Below are 17,132 nucleotides of genomic sequence, written 5' to 3'. Positions count from 1 at the left end.
ATAGTGCACAGGACAACCCCCACAACACAGAGCTGTCCAGCCCCAAATGGCAATAGTGCCAAGGTTGGAAACTCTGCTCTGCACCTTATCTCCATTAACATATCCTGTTACCATGCCAGTGCTGATTGGTTGTTGCCTTAGTTATCTAGTGTTGCTATAACAGAAATACCACAAGTGGATGGCTTTAACAAAGAGAAGTTTATTCTCTCACAATCCAGTAGGCTAGAAGTCCAAATTCAGGGTGTCAGCTCCAGGGGAAGGCTTTCTCTTTCCATCAGCTCTGAATGAAGGTCTTTGTCATCAATCTTCCCTTGGTCTAGGAGCATCTCAGTTCAGGAACCTCAGGTCCAACGGATGTGCTCTGCTCTTGGTGCTGTTTTCTTGGTGGTATGAGGTCCCTGTGTCTCTCTGCTTGCTTCTTTCTCAAAAGAGATTGGCTTAAGACACTGTCTAATCTTGTAGAGCTCATCAATACAACTGCCACTAATCCATCTCATTACATCATAGTGATAGGATTTAGAACACATAGGGAAATCACATCAGATGACAAAATGGTAGACAATCATACAATACTGGGAATCATGACCTAGCCAAGTTGACAAATATTTTTGGGGGACACAATTCAATCCATGACAGTTGGTGAATTAGAAAAGAGTGGCTTCTGTTCCACAGAATAATTTTTACTCAGTGAAAAAAATGAGAACTGTCTTTCCATGCTGGATTTGCCGAAATGATAGCCTCCAGGTGTTACTCAGTAGCACCGCTGCTGGATAATAACCAGTTTTTCTGGTATTCCTTAAATAAACCAAACCATTGGCACTGACTCCCATGAGTCACGGTATGGGGCATATATTTTATTTACCATCCCTTGCCAATGCTCTCCAGGTATTCAGACTATTACACATTTCAAGACAATTAAAACACTGAAATGCTGCAATAGGCAAATATTTTAAAACTTAATTTTAAATGTTCTAGCAAACTGAGTATTCGGAATACCAATAGCTTGCTGATGCTGCAGCTGATCTCCTAGATGCAGTGCTTTCTGGCCCTTGCTGACACATGAGTATAATTAGCAAACACTGTGGAATCCATTTGTTCCCACCTCAGTAAATACCTATGAACGTACAGAGATCACAAAGAGGAAGAGTCAGGAGTAGCTGTGATAATAAAGGAGTCCATAGGCCATGGGATAAACCTTACCAGAAGCTAATAAAAAGAGATCCGTTAAAAATTCTGAACAGCTAAATCTTACTATTTCCAGACTCTCCCTCCCTATTTTTTTTCTGTCCTGTATCCATCTACTAAGGTGTGAGTGGTCTGGGGGATTGTTCCAACATTCAAAAGTGATTATGTCATTTATTTGCCCACGAGTTCTTCCTATATAATACAATATAAATTCCTTAGACTGGAATTTAAAACCAGTAATAATCTGTCTTGGAAGAAGTGCAACCAGAATATCCCTTAGAAGCAAGGATGGCAAAGCTACATCTTACGTACTTTGGACATGTTATCAGGAGGGATTAGCCCCTGGAGAAGGACATTTTATGCTTGGTAAAGTACACAGTCAGTGAAGAAAAGGAAGACCCTCAACGAGATGGATTGACACAGTGGCTGCAACAATGAGCTCAAGCATAACAACGATTGTGAGCATGGTGCAGGACTGGGCTGTTTCATTCTGTAGTATATAGGGTTGCTATGAGTTGGAACCTACTCGACAGCACCTAACGACAACAACAACAATCTGGCCTCTTCCTACTTCCTTTTACTCACTTTACACTTTAGAAAGATGAAGAAGAAAGGCCTGGTGATATGCTTCTGAAAAACCAGACAATGTAAACATTGTGGATCATAGTGATCCAATCCACTTGTGAACTGGGTCACCATGAGTCAGGGCCTGACTCGAAAACAGCTAACAACAACAATAGCATACTTTGTTGTTGTTGTTAGGTGCCCCTAAGTCAATTCTGACTCATACCGCCTGTATGTACAACAGAACAAAACATTGCCTGATCCTGTGCCATCCTCACAATCATTGCTATGTTTGAGTTCATTGTTGCAGCCACTGTGTCAATCAATACATCCCATTAAGGGTCTTCCTCTTTTTCACTGGCTCTCTACTTTACCAATCATGATGTCCTTCTCCAGGGACTGCCCCCACCTAATAATATGTCCAAATTACCTGAGACAAAAGTCTTGCCATCCTTGCTTCTAAGCAGCATTCTGGCTGTATTTCTTCCAAGACAGATTTGTTCTTCTGGGCGTCCATGGTATATTCAATATTTTTGTTCCACATCATAATTCAAAGGCATCAATTCTTCTTCAATCTTCTTTATTCATTGTCCAGCTTTCGAATGCATATGAGACAATAGAAAACGCCATGGCTTGGGTCTGGCGCACCTTAGTCCTTAAAGTGACATCTGTGCTTTTTGTGTCTTGTTGTGCTTTTTAACACTTTAAAGAGGTCTTTTGCAGCAGATTCGCCCAATGCAATGCGTAGTTTGATTTCTTGACTGCTGCTTCCAGGAGTGTTGATTGTAGATCCAAGTAAAATGAAATCCTTGACAACTTCAATCTTTTCTTCATTCATCATGATGTTGCTTATTGGCCCAGTTGTGAGGATTTTTGTTTTCTTTATGTTGAGGTGCAATCTATACTGAAGGCTGTAGTCTTTGATCTTCATCAGTAAGTGCTTCAAGTCCTCTTCACCTTCAGCAAGGAAGGTTGTGTCATCTGCATAACGCAGGTTGTTAATGAGTCTTCCTCCAATCTTGATGCCCCATTCTTATTTATATAGTCAAACTACTCAGTTTCCGTATATACTTTATGCATCCTCTCCTGACTCTATTTCCTTCGCCTGGCATACATTTTTCAGTGGGAAATGAAAGGTCTCTCTCAATTGGAAATGTCCCCCCAATATCGCAGGCTCTGGCACCTTTAATCTTGATGAAAGTGTTAGAAAGAGTGCTTTACTGTTTGTTTGTTCTTGTTAATGGTTCTTTAACAGACTAACACATAGGAGGTTTTCAGGAACTGACTTTGTCAATGAATATGTAAGTATATAAATAAATAGAATAGACAACATAGAATATTGTAGAGAAGAATAGACCAATCATGGACCAATGATAATGGTGTATCAGGAAATAAGGGTTATGATTTAATCAGTTATGTGCACCTGAGATTCACAAGACAGATAAAGACAAAAAGAAAGAAGAAAAGAGGCATTGTTCCCATTTCCTTACCCATTGGAAGTTTGCGAAAACTGCATCTAGGACAGAACAGAATGAAAGCAGTGTTTTTGAGATGCAGTGCTCTGTATGAGGAGGCAGTGGACATGGAGCTACTGGACTATGGAACATGGAATGAACTTGACAGGCCCTGGAAGAAAAAAATGGAGGTTTTTGGTAGCGCAAAAGGTTTGTGCTAGACTACTAATCTGAATGTTGACAGTTTGAACCCACCCAGGGGCACTTTGGAAGACAGGCCTGGTGATCTGCTTTTGTAAAGATTACAGCCAAGAAAACCCTATGGAGCAGTTCTACTCTGTCACACATGTGGCCACCATGAGTTAGAATAGACTCAACTGCAATGTGTTTTTTTTTTTTTTTTTAGAAAGAAAAAGTAGGCCGTAACAAATTTGGAGCTTGATTGCTTGATTGGAGAGGAATTAAATATAAATACAACTCTAAGTATGAATTGCTTAAGTTAAACATTTTTGTTAAACATCAAGTTCTCTTTCAGCAAAAAGTAAAGTTAAAAATAAATAGTAAGGATTTTTAAGTTAAGCATTTTTCCCTAAACATAAAATTTTCTTTCAGCAAAAAAAAAAAAAAGAAAAGGCTAGGAAACAATGCTACTTTCAACTCAAATATATTTTATCAACTAAAAAGAAAAACAAAACATTTTTTAAAAAATGAGGTTGCAGCAGAAATGACTAACAAAGTGAACTAATTTATCAGTAAGATGCCACATATTTCACAGTAAAGCAGTGCTATCAACTTTTGATTTCAATATGAATGATCCTTTTGTAGTTGTTAGCCAGGAAATACTCATGCAGTTCAAGCGAATGTCAGCGTTGGAGTGCATGTTAACAAACACCGCGCCATCTAAGGAAGCATCTCGGCCTGGTATTTCCCATGCTACTCTTTCCCAGACTCCATGTGTTCCAAGCAAATTTCTTGCATACTTGAAAAACAAAGTTTCAAAACAGATCTAAAGTTGACAGTGAATGGTAAAAGGCACAGGCATTTGTGAAGATGATTTGTTTTTTCAGGTCTTTGTCATTCTCTCCTGCAAAGTTAATGGGCTTCAACTGCAATATTTGTACCTCAGTCCTCTATTTGGATGGACATAAAAATACTGCAGTTTTTTATTGTTTTTAAAGTGGAAACGTTGCCTACCTTGAAAGAAGGGAGTTTCTGAAACAATGCTGACATGACCAAAATATCTGAAGGTAAATTTAGAAAAATGTCATTGATCATTCAGCTATTTCTTTACCCAATACAATGTCCAACATCGTTAGAAAAAATAATATTTTCATTTGCTGATCATTCATTCCCCAGATATTAACACCCAAGTTTTATGGTTAAATGATCACTTACAGAAAGGATACATTTTCCAATACACAAAATGTTTTACTCTAATATTTGCGGTCTTCATGCATGAGATGCGTTCTGTGTTTGAGCATGGTTAACTAATAAAGTTCTATAACTTATTTGAAAGGTGCACAAACTTTTTCCTTTAAGACAAGGCTGTTTTCTGCCTGGAAAAACTAGGTGCACAGCTTCGGTGACATCTACTTGGATTTAAAACCCCCAATGAAATCATTTTATATATAGATACAACTCAAATATTTTCTGTGATATGAAATTTTCACTAGTCTGTGATTGCAAAATAAAGAGCTGTTTTTAAAGCTTTACATTAAAGAGGAAGTATCATTAAAATGAGATTATTTCAACATCAGAAAGACTTTGTATAATAGGTGTGCAGAATCTAAAATGTGGAAATGAAAAATGGTTTTGTCTGTGTAATGGAGCAATTAAAATAGGGTTTAAGAAATTTGAATTGTGGGTACTGAATGGAAACTATTGATCTTTCATACATGTACTGAAAACCACATACAGTTAGTGAGGTTCTATAAGATATATTTTTTTCCCAGCTACTATTTTTTTTTTATTGAGTTGATTCTGACTCCTGGAGACCCCATGTGTGTCAGAGTACGACTGCACTCCATAGGGTTTTCAATGGCTGATTTTTCCAGAGGTACATCACCAGGCATTTCTTCCAAGGTGCCTCTGGGTGGGCTAAAACCTCCAAACTTTCTCTGCAGCCAAACACATTAACCGTAAGATACAAGGGCAGTTAGTCCGACCAATGTGTCAACATGGATTACTTTTATAAGGCCTAAGTGAAGAATGGCCTTTGCTTGAATTGATGCATTTTATGGAGAAAATAAAATGGAATTACCTACTGCAAAATCAGAAATCGAAGGATTTATTTTTTAAATGCTGTCTAGACTACTATGTAAAAAAACAAAACAAAATAAAAAAAGTGAGGGTAGAAGAAGGAAATATGTACAAATAATTCTTGGACCAAAGTATTCTAGGTGGTAAATATAATTTTGAGAGTCTCCATTAACACTACTCACTACCACCCATTATGTTGATCTGAAATATCCTATCTTGGATGCTGTTTAACAATTTGTAATTCAAAAGTTATTTCCACAATTCCAGGGTGAGGTGAGAGCATTATCTGGAGAGTAGAAATCCACTCTTGTTCTTTCTGTGTATATGTGTTGGAATGGGGGCTGATACTATTGCTAAGGTTAATAATTATACTATCATGGATTTCACTGAGTCGCCAAGTAGTAGAATTGAGCAGAATCCTAAAGATCACTGAGTCCACTTCCTTTCAAACTTCCTAAGATAATAACATGAAATCTGTCACACACACACACACACACACACACACACACACACACATACACACACACAAAACCAGCTGCTGTTGAGTTGACTCTGACTCATGGCAACCCCATGTGTGTCAGAGCAGAGCTGTGCTCCTTAGGGTTTTCAACAGCTGATTTCAATGAAAGTAGATTGCCAGTCTTTTCTTCCAAGGTACCTCTGGGTGGACTGGAACTGCCAACCTTTCCATTACCAGCCAAGTACATTAATCATTTGCACCACCCAGAGACTCTGAATTCTGTCACAAAAACCCAATATTAACTAGTGATAATAGTTGCTGTTAGTTGCTGTTCAGGAGCCCTGGTGGCACAGTGGTTAAGAGCTCGGCTGCTAACCAAAAGATTGGCAGTTCAAATCTACTATCTGCTCCTTGGAAACCCTATGGCCAGTTCTACTCCATCCTGTAGAGTCACTATGAGTGATAACAGTGGAGCCCTTTTTATTGAAAGTCCATTCCGTATCCCTGAGGATCTCTGTGCATCCTTCCTATTTAATTGAAAACCAAGCTACTGCACTAAAAAAAGCAGATCCCTGACCCATGCTTTCCTACTTTAACGTGTAGCAGTCTCTGTGGATGCCACACTAAGTGCCTTGGAATAACCTATGGTCGGGGTGAATTAATCAGTAAGCAAGGTACGCCCGGGCTTACTTGTGTTTACTCACATGAGTTTCACCACATCTTTGACATTTTCAGACATGTGCACAAATACACACACACTTCTGTAATGCACGCCAAAACAACAACAACAAAGTCTGTTGCCTTTGAGTTGATTCCGACTCATACAATCCCATGTGTTACAGAGTAGAACTGCTCCCTAGGATTTTCTTGGCTGCAATCTTTACAGAAGCAGATTGCCAGGCCTTTCTTTCTCAGTGCAGCTTGGTAGGTTTGAATCGTCAACCTTTAGATTAATAGTCATGTTCAAATTGTTTGTGCCACCCAGGGACCTCCCCCGGAACATACCACACACGCACGCGCACGCACATACACACACACACACACAAATACATACAAAGAAGCATCAAACTTTTGTTACATGACAAAAAAAATATGACTTTTAGGGATTCCGTTTATATACCTTTCCTTGGACTTGTCCATTCGTCACTTATTTATTAAGTACCTACTATGCAAAAAAAAAAAATTTTTTTTTTTTTTTTTTTACTATTCATGGTGATCCATGAGACCTGCTGACAGACACAGTTCCTGATCTCACAGTTCATACATTCATTGAGTGCCTATTAGGTGCCTTCCTCTTTCAGAACTGTCCTCTAAATACAGCCGTACAGCCCATGCTGAAGAGGTAAGGCTAGGTAACAATCCCATTGCCCTTGAGTCAATGTCAACTCATAGTGACCCCATGAGACAGAGTAGAACTGTCCCTTAGGGTTTTCAAGGCTATAATCTTTGCGGAAGCAGGCTGACACATCTTTCTTCCTTGGAGCAGCTGGTGGATTCAAACCATTGACCTTTCCAGGGTCATATTAAAAGACACACACAACCCACCAGTTGATCTAACAAGAAATAAGCGGATGTTCCCCTGACTCAGGGGAAAGTAATCTCCTGGCTGGCCAGTTACCAAAGCTTCTCTTTTGAGTGTTTAGAAGGGAGAATGGAGCTCAATGATGGAGGCTGCTTAAATTGAAGTATCTGAAATAGGTGGTCCCAGGGGGGCAATTTGGGCATATGCTGATAAGCAAGCACAGAGAACTAGTCTATAGAAAGAAGCAAGAGAATGGAAGGGAGAAAGGCAGAAATGAGAGCCCCTGTGGCTTCAAAGACAACATGAAGGAATCCTTTCAAAAAATTCTGCACCTGATTCAATGAGTTAATCTTTCTTGAAGCCAAAAGAATGTTACTAAGGCAAAGTAAATATTAAAATATAAATTAACATTCTGGGGTGGTTGAATTATGGGTAATTATCATATTTTTAATATCATTTCTGTATTTTCCCAATTTTATGCAACTTTATCCTGTTACTTTTATATTTAGAAAAATTCATGTATTTAAGAAATATTTATCAAATGTCTACTATGTGCCAAATACTGTTCTAGGTCCTCAATATGTTGTTGTTAGGTGACATCAAGTCAGTTCCGACTGATAGTGACCCTATGTATAACAGAACGGAACACCACCTGGTCCTACACCATCCTCACAATCATTGCTATGCTTGAGCCCATTGTTGCAGCTACTGTGTCAATCCGTCTTATTGAGGGTCTTCCTCTTTTTTGATGACCCTCCACTTTAGCAAGTATGATGTCCTTCTCCAGGGACTGACCCCTCCTGATAACGTGTCCAAAGTATATGAGTCATAGTCTCGCCATCCTCACTTCTAAGGAGCATTCTGGTTGTACTTCTTCCAACACAAATTGGTTCGTTCTTTTGGCAGTCCATATTCAACAACACCACAATTCAAAGGCATCAATTCTTCTTCGATCTTCCTTATTCATTGTCCGGCTTTCAAATGCATATGAGGCAACTGAAAACACCATGGCTTGGGTCAGGCACACCTTAGTCTTCAAGGTGACATCTTTGCTTTTCAACACTTTCAAGAGGTCTTTTGAGCAGATTTGCCCAATGCAATGTGTCCTCTGATTTCTTGACTGCTGCTTCCACGGGAGTTGATTGTAGATTCAAGTAAATTGAAGTCCTTGACAATTTCAATCTTGTCTCCGTTTATCATGATGTTGCTTATTGGTTCAGTTGTGAGGATTTTTGTTTTCTTTATATTGAGGTGTAATCCATACTGAAGACTGTGGTCTTTGATCTTCATCAGTAAGTGCTTCAAGTCATCTTAACTTTCAGCAAGCAAGGTTGTGTCATCTGCACACTGCAGATCGTTAAAGCATCTTCCTCCAATTTTGATGCCACATTTTCTTCATAGGGTTCATCCTCTCGGATTATTTGCTCAGCATACAGATTGAATAGGTATGATGGAAGAATGCAACCCTGACGCACACCTTTCCTAACTTTAAACCACGCAGTATCCCCTTGTTCTGTTCAAACAACTGCCTCTTGACCTATGTACAGGTTCCTCATGCACACACTTAAGTGTTCTGGAATTCCCATTCTTAGCAATGTTATCCATAATTTATCCTGAATATATAACAATGAAAAAAGTAGGCAAGATCTCTTGTATGCTAGAACTCATATTAGTGTTCCCTTCCTCCTGCCTCAGAGATTGGGAAGTAAGCAGATGTGTGTAGGGGGTGGCTTAGGTTGTTGTTGTTGGTTGCCATCTAGTCGATTCTGACTTATGGGTTTGTGTAGAGACTCACAATTTCCTAGAGAAACTACATGACTTCTTCGGTTTGCTTGAAAGAGGTTTACATGTGTGCATGTTTCTTAACATGGCAATGTTAGTAAGACTGACAGCTGAAAACTAAATTTTCTCTTAAGATGTTATAAAATCTTTTGAAACAAAATGGTAATAAATCAATACCTAAATAAAAGTAAAACTGTAGCCTTTCTTTGCAGAAGCCCTGTTCAAGTTCACTTAGGTCGTATTTCATCATTGGTTATTTGAGTTGACCTTCTATTGATTGAAAATATGGTTTACATTATGGTGGGCAGAATGTAGGCAGAGAAAGAGTCTGGGGACTCTTAAGTATGCAGTCCACTCCCTACCCACACCCTGCTGCCCAATTTCATTTGTAATACTGTTTTACATCAACCACATAGGTAACATTTTTTAAGGCAGCTGTAGCTGTGTCAAATACATTGCAGATATTCCTAACTCTTTGAAAAGTGTAGACAAGAACAGAACAAAGACAACTTGTGAAGATCTAAAAGCATATCTCAGAAGTTATCTGCCTTGGAAAGCTAGAGTTTGCTTTGCCGTAATAACCCATTTTCAAGGACAAAGAGATTGTACAAACAGATACAATTTGCTGAGTCATATTGTGAGCAGTGTGAAGTGTAATTATAGTTTTATCAGCAAGGCAAGATATTCTTCAAATATTTTTTGAAAGTACAACAGTATTCTACTTGCCTTTTTGATTCATAGTGTCCTCCAATACAAGCTGTCAACCTGCAACTGTCTATGTGCATGTTTGGGTTTTTATATGCATATCTAAGGAAAAATTCTGGAAAAAGAATTCTTGAGAATGAAGTACATTCATGAATAATGTGTAGCAATCTATCTTGAAGTTGACCAAGAAATACGGTTAAAGGTTTATGCAGGATCTTTAAATGTAACTCTTCTCTTTGCTCTATAATTGCAGAGAAAGGGCAAATCTCATGAACTTCATTTTTATTTGTAGTCAAATATAAAGGAAATACTACATTCTTTCATTTATCAAGAAGGATGTATGCACCAGCGAATACTCACTTAATGTAAATTTGTCTCCTATTTCAGATTAGGGCTTGGACTTGATGAGAAAAAAGTCTCTCTTTAGTCCTTTGTTATCAATGCCATTTACCTAGCAGTTTTGGTTTGTTAAGAGAGCTGGAGGAGGGGAGTGGAGAAAAGAAAAGAACATTTGTTGAACATTTACTATGTTGTGTGCATTTTATGGTGCACCTTACATCTATTTTTTCGTTGGATCCTCTCAATAGTCCCATTGTTGTTGTTCTGAGTTGTCATTGAGTCAGCTCTTATTCAGCACAACCATATGTATAAGGCAGGCACCATGATCTTTAGGCAGGTGCTATTATCACCTCTGCTTTACAGATGAGTAAACAGAGATACAAAGAGGGTAAGTAAGTTGCCCAAGGTCACAAGGCTGATAAATGGAGGGACTAGGAGTTGAATCTAGGACAGTCCATCTCCAAGCATGTACTCTAAGCTACTATGCTATGTTGATCAAAATTTAGAAATGGGTTTCTTCCTAATTTATTCAATACCTATTTGTTGAGTACTATTACATATAGGCATTGAGACAGGCACTACAGAAATAAATAGAATGTGGTCTTTATCCTCAGGGAGCTCCAAGTCGTTTGTAGGAGACTAATAAATTAACTAATGAGTATACAATGAGATAACCATAATAAGTAATGGGTATGTGCTACATACTGTGGAAATACAATCAAGAGGACAACTCACTGTGCTTGGTGGCTAGAGAAAGACTTCATAGTAGGGAATGACATTTGAACAGTGCTTTGATGGAAAATGGTTGTTCAACAACTAAAGGATAAGGGGATGTTGGTGGATACACTTTAGGCAGAGCAGACACCACATGTGAAAATTTTTTTCAAGGAACTCCAAATCATTTAGTATGATGGGATCACCAGAAACTTAGTGGTGCAGGTAAGCCTAGAAAGTTAAGAAGGGGACAAGGGACAATGAAAAGTTTCTTTGAGAGAGGTAAAGAAACTGTGCCATGTATCACTTGGTTACAAAATAAAATCAGTAATGGTTGATCCTGCCTTCAAAACTGAATACTGAGAATTTTTTTTTATGTGTACTTTGTGTGTTTTCTTTGGGGAAAGGGAAGAGAAAGAAAGTAGAAGAAAATGTAAGAACCACCATTACCATGTTTATGGTATTCTAGAGGTCAGCCTCTAAGGTTTTCCAAACAATACACATTCAAAGATATGGGTTCTGTCACCAAGAAGGGAAGACTGTCTCCAAGGTGAGGCTTTGATTGATGGCACTGTCAGCTCCAAGGCGATGCCTCAGCATTTACTACTTATATGAGCAGAAAATCAGCAGCAGCTAGCACTGCACATAAGAGAACATTTCAAGGGAGAGATAAGAAAAAAAACTCTGTGGCAGTTCAAGTAAGTTATTATTTTAGAGGCCAAAAGGAAGCTTGCTAGATTTATATTTTATATAATAATCGATCCATTCAGGGTAGCAAGCTAAAGTCCTGTAACTGCTGCAAACTAGTCAGATTGGTTTTTCTGTTTGCTAGGACGTTGACATAAAAAAACACATGTGTTCATGCACACATAAACACACACATCCATACACACACACACTTTGTTCAAAAGAGAAAGCCACACTGAAGCCAACCTCAATTTTTTTACTTTATTTTTTCCTCTAAAAGAAAGTGAAAAGATTTCCACATTTATAAGAGATCTCTGATCTGACTTTGAATACTTCCCTTTCAGCCTAGTCAAGGTGTTACCATGGTTATACAATAGGGAAAATGCATTTAAATCCACTCTCATGTAATAATGTATGGTCAGCAGGAATTCTTCCTTGGAGAAAATGAGCTCAGGGCTGACTATGGGATAATGAGCTGAGTTTTATTGTTGTTTGGTTGGAATATTATTGATTTAAATTGGCCTAACCAAACCCATTGCCATTGAATCGATTCTGACTCATAGAGACCCTATAGGACAGAGTACAACTCCTCCACAGGGTTTCCAAGGAGTGGCCGGTGGATTCAAACTGCCAACTTTTTGGTTAGAAGCCAAGCTCTTAACCACTGTGCCACCAGGGCTCTGTAAATTGGCCTAGAAAGGTTGATATGTGAGTCTTATTGTGGTGTGGATTTCCCTTGGCTGTTTATCAAATAATTTTTATATTTTTTCAAGACTGCATGTTAGCCAGAGTGCATAGGACAAACTCAACATACTCTAAACCAAAGATGATCTCTGGACTTCCAGCCAACACAGCACGATAGACAGAAGCATCACTCCATCCTTCCATAGCAAAGGCCCAAAAAACTAAGTAAAACAGAGACAAACATCAATCCTGGAACCCAAAGTGTCAAATGAAGAGGTAAAGAACTCAGCCAAGAAAGGAAAGGAATAAGAAACTGATAGAGAACAGAGACTGAGGAGAGATACATGCAGAGGTCCTCTATCAGCTAACACAGCACCAATTCGCCAACTTGGACTCCTGTTGGAGATTGGAGGACAGGGAGCATGGGAAAGCAGCTTCACGGATCTCCCAGCAGGAGACAGAGCACCCAGTAACCAGCAATACATGCTTTCCCAACCCTTACCCTCTCCCCACTGCTCTACTTCCTCGCTTCCTGGCTAGCAGTGGTGGCTCAGCTGGCCAGGAAGTACAGCATCTGTGCTGCTTGTATTTGCCCCACCCACAATGGCCAGTTCCCTTAGTGCCATTTGCCTGTTGCTGCTGTTACTTTTTTCTATTCCTTTTTGTTTCTTCCATGTGTCCCACCAACTCCTCCTCCTTTCTCTAAAACACCTGGCTCCATGTGCCATCTTTGCTTCTTCTTAAAAGGCTGTGAAGTGCCGCTCTACTGGGGAACCACTCCCCCAGCCCATAAAACCATGCTGCTGGGATCTCCAGGGCTTTTTTTTTTTTTTTTTGCTTTGTTTTGTTTTGCTTTGATCTATTTTGTTTTGTTTCTTTGTTAGTTTTCTTTTTCTTTTTTATGGCTTGGAAGCCCCTTCTAGCCAGCCTACACTGCACCACTTAGGAGCCACACCCCAGTCTGTGCAGCCACTTCGGTGGGATCCCTGATGGCATTTCTTTCTCTTTTCTTTTCCTCTTTTTTCATTTCTGGTTTTCTTCATTTCTCAGTTCCCATCTCTCTATACTTACCTTCTTTTCCTGTCTCCTGAAAACCTGGCACTGTGTGACATTTATAACCTCTCTAGCCAGGCTTTACCGTCCAGCCTGGGAGCCACTTCCCAGTCTCATAGCGCATAGATTGGGCCCCTGGGGGCTTTTCTTTCTTTTTTTTCCAAATTTTTATCTAGTTTTTTTTTCTTTGCCCATTTTTCTTTTTTTTTTCTTTCTGTTTTTCTCCATTTCTAGGTTTCTCATCTCTCAACTCCAATGGCAAGCTCCCCTTGCACTCTTATTTTCCCCCAATGGCTCCTGTTTCTCTCTCTTCTCTCTCTTCTTTCCCATACCCATATTAACTCCACAAATCACAACCTTTCCCCTCTTTTCTGCCTACCTGCACTGTGTGCTGAACATCACAGGTCCAAGCAGCACAGGCATGGCCTACCAGAACCTGCCCAGCACTAACTCCTAGCCCACACTGTCAGCCCTAGTATGTGCCACAAACCCATCCCAGCCCCTCGCCTTCAGCTGAACATGCTCTGCTGCACCATAGCTGAATGATTGGCCCTGCCCATTGGACAAGGAAGTGAAAATTATCATGACCACAGACAAGTAAACACCAAAGGACACACAGCCTGCCTGCTCAGACATAACCAAATAAAATAAAAAAGCAGGATGAAACAAATAGATCTACAATCAATAAACAAAGAAAGTAACTACTGACAGTTTCCAAGTCAGCAGATAATAACAAAACATATATATATATAAAAGGACAGGATGGTTCCAGTAGGCGGCCAAAGTAAAACTCCAGATGACTTTCCAGTAGAAGAAAAGGCACTAGAACTACCTGACAGGGAATTCAAAACTCTAATAATCAGAGCTATCCAAGAGTTGAAGCAAAAAGACAAAAATGAGGAAAAAACTAGACAAATTCATGGAAAAGGAAGACAAATTCATTGAAAATACAGACAAAAAAATGGAAGAATTCAGGAAAATAATACAGGAACAAAATGCCAAAATAAATTCACAACTAAAATCATACAAAAACAACAATTACAAACCCAAAAGATAAACAACAAGATTTCAGAAAGGGACAGTGTCATAGAAGGGCTGAGGAGCAGGTTTGAGATGATGGAAGATGGGATCAGTGAAATTGAAGACAAATACGTGGATACAACTCTGAGGAAAAATCAGAAAAAAGAATGAAGACAAATGAGGAAACACTGAGAATTATGTGGGATACAATCAAAATCAATAATTTGCGAGTTATTGGAGTTCCAGAACAGGGAGAGAAAATGGGAAATACAGAGAGGATCATTGAAGAATTGCTGACAGAAAACTCCCCTCATATCATGAAAGATGAAAAGCTGACCATCCAAGAAGCTCAACAAACCCCACCATATAGGGTAGACCCCAAAGTAAAATCATCAAGGAATATCACTCACTTAAACCAAAGACAAAGAAAAAATCCTGAGATAAGCCTGAGAAAAATAAAAAACTCACATACAGATGAGAAACAATAAGATTAAGCTCTAATTATTTGGCAGAAATCATGCAGGCAAGAAGGAAATGGTATTAAATATATAAAACCTTGAAATAAAAAAATTGCCAACCAAGAATAATATATCCTGCAAAACTCTGGTTCAAATATGATGGTGAAATTAGGACATTTCCAGATAAGCAGAAATTAAGGGAATATGTAAAAACCAAACCAAACTTACAAGAATTATTAAAGGGAGTCATTTGATCTGAGAACAAACAACATAAGACCATAGCCTGAATCTAGGATGCAAGATTGTACCAGCCAGATATCAACCTAGGAAATGAATTCTCAAGGGTTATCTAAAACCAAAAGAATTACAACAGGGAACCAGAGAGGTTAATCTGTAAATGACAACAACATCAGGGCAATAAAAGAGGGAAAAAACAGTGTAGGTTTAGAACTTTGTAATGGAGAGGAATGCAAGGTGATACCAAGTAATAAAAAACTGATTCAAACCTAGGAAGAGAAGGGTAAATTTCAAGGTAACCAAAAAAGAAAGTTAACAAACCTACTCATCAAAATAAAGATGAAAAACATAAAGTCTCAATAAAAACAAAATCTACAAAAACGAAAATGAAAAAGGGATCCACAAACAAAAGGAATTCAGCACAGGAGAGTAAGAGGAACAAAGAAAATGTCAGCACCACAAAAAAAAAAAAAGGCATTACAAAATGACCGCAATAAACTCAAATCAATAATTACACTGAACATAAATGGCTTAAATGTACCCGTAAAGAGACAAAGAGTGACAGAATGGATAAAAAAAGCAGGATCCATCAATATGGTGTCTACAAGAGACACACATTAGAAACAAAGACGTAAATTTATTAAAATATATATATATATATCAAGCAAATTAGTACCAAAAGAGTAAGAATGTCAATACTAATCTCAGATAAAATAGACTTTAAACAAAATCCTCCACAAAAGACAAAGAAAGGCACTGTACGATGATTAAAGAGATGGTTGATCCCGAAGAGTTAACCATAATAAACATCTACACACCCAATGACAGAGCACCAAAATATATAAAACAAACTCTAACACCACTGAAAAGAGAAACTGACAGTTCCACAATAATAGTAGGAGGCTTCAACCCACCACTCTCAGTAAAGTACAGAACATCTAGAAAGAAACTCAACAAAGACACAGAAGACCAAAAGTCACAATCAGCCAACTCGACCTTGTAGACATATATAGTACACTCCACCCAACAGCTGCAAAGTACACATTTTTTTTCCAATGCACATGGAACGTTCTCCAGAATAGACCACATCTTAGGCCGCAGAGCAACCCTCAACAAAATCCAAAACACTGAGATAATACAAATTATCTTCTCTGACCACAATGCCATCAAAATAAAAATTAACAACAGGAAGAGCAAGGAAAAAAAAAAAAAAACAATTACGTGGAAACTGAATAACACCCTGCTTAAAATGAAAGACATAATACAAAAACTTTTGGGACAGAGCAAAGGCAATAGCAATAGATGCACACATCAAAGAAGAAGAAATGGGCAAAATCAAAACATTAGGTATACAACTTGAACAAATAGAAAACAACAAAAGAAGCCCACAGCCACCAGAAGAAAGGAAATAATAAAGATCAGAGCAGAAATAAATGAAATAGAGAATAGAAGGAAACCCTGGTGGCATAGTCATTAAGTGCTACAGCTGCTAACCAAAGATTCAGCAGTTCAAATCCACCAGGTACTCCTTGGAAACTCTGTGGGGCAGTTCTACTCTGTCCGATAGGGTCGCTATGAGTCGGAATCGACTCGACGGCACTGGGTTTGGTTTGTTTTTTTGAGAGAATAGAAAAACAATAGAAAGAATCAACAAAATCAAAAACTGGTTCTTTGAAAAGATCAACAAAATCAAGAAACCACTGGCCAAATTGACAAAACACAAGAGGACACAAGTAACTCAAATAAGAAATGAAATGGGGGACATTAAAACAGACCCAACTGAAATAAAAAGGATCATAACAGAGTATTATGAAAAACTATACTCGGACAAATTTGAAAACCTAGAAGAAATGGACACATTTCTAGAAACACACTACCTGCCCAAACTAACACAAAATGATGTTGAAAATCTGAATAGACCCATAACAAGAGAAGAAATTGAAAACATAATTTAAAAAAACTCCACCTCTCCCCCCCCCCCCCCCAAAAAAAAACCCTGGCCCAGATGG

The sequence above is a fragment of the Elephas maximus genome, chromosome X (genome assembly GCF_024166365.1).
Source record: "Elephas maximus indicus isolate mEleMax1 chromosome X, mEleMax1 primary haplotype, whole genome shotgun sequence".
In the NCBI taxonomy this organism is placed as follows: domain Eukaryota; kingdom Metazoa; phylum Chordata; class Mammalia; order Proboscidea; family Elephantidae; genus Elephas; species Elephas maximus.
The sequence above is the reverse complement of the archived record's forward strand: the minus strand, read 5'-3'. Positions refer to the sequence as shown.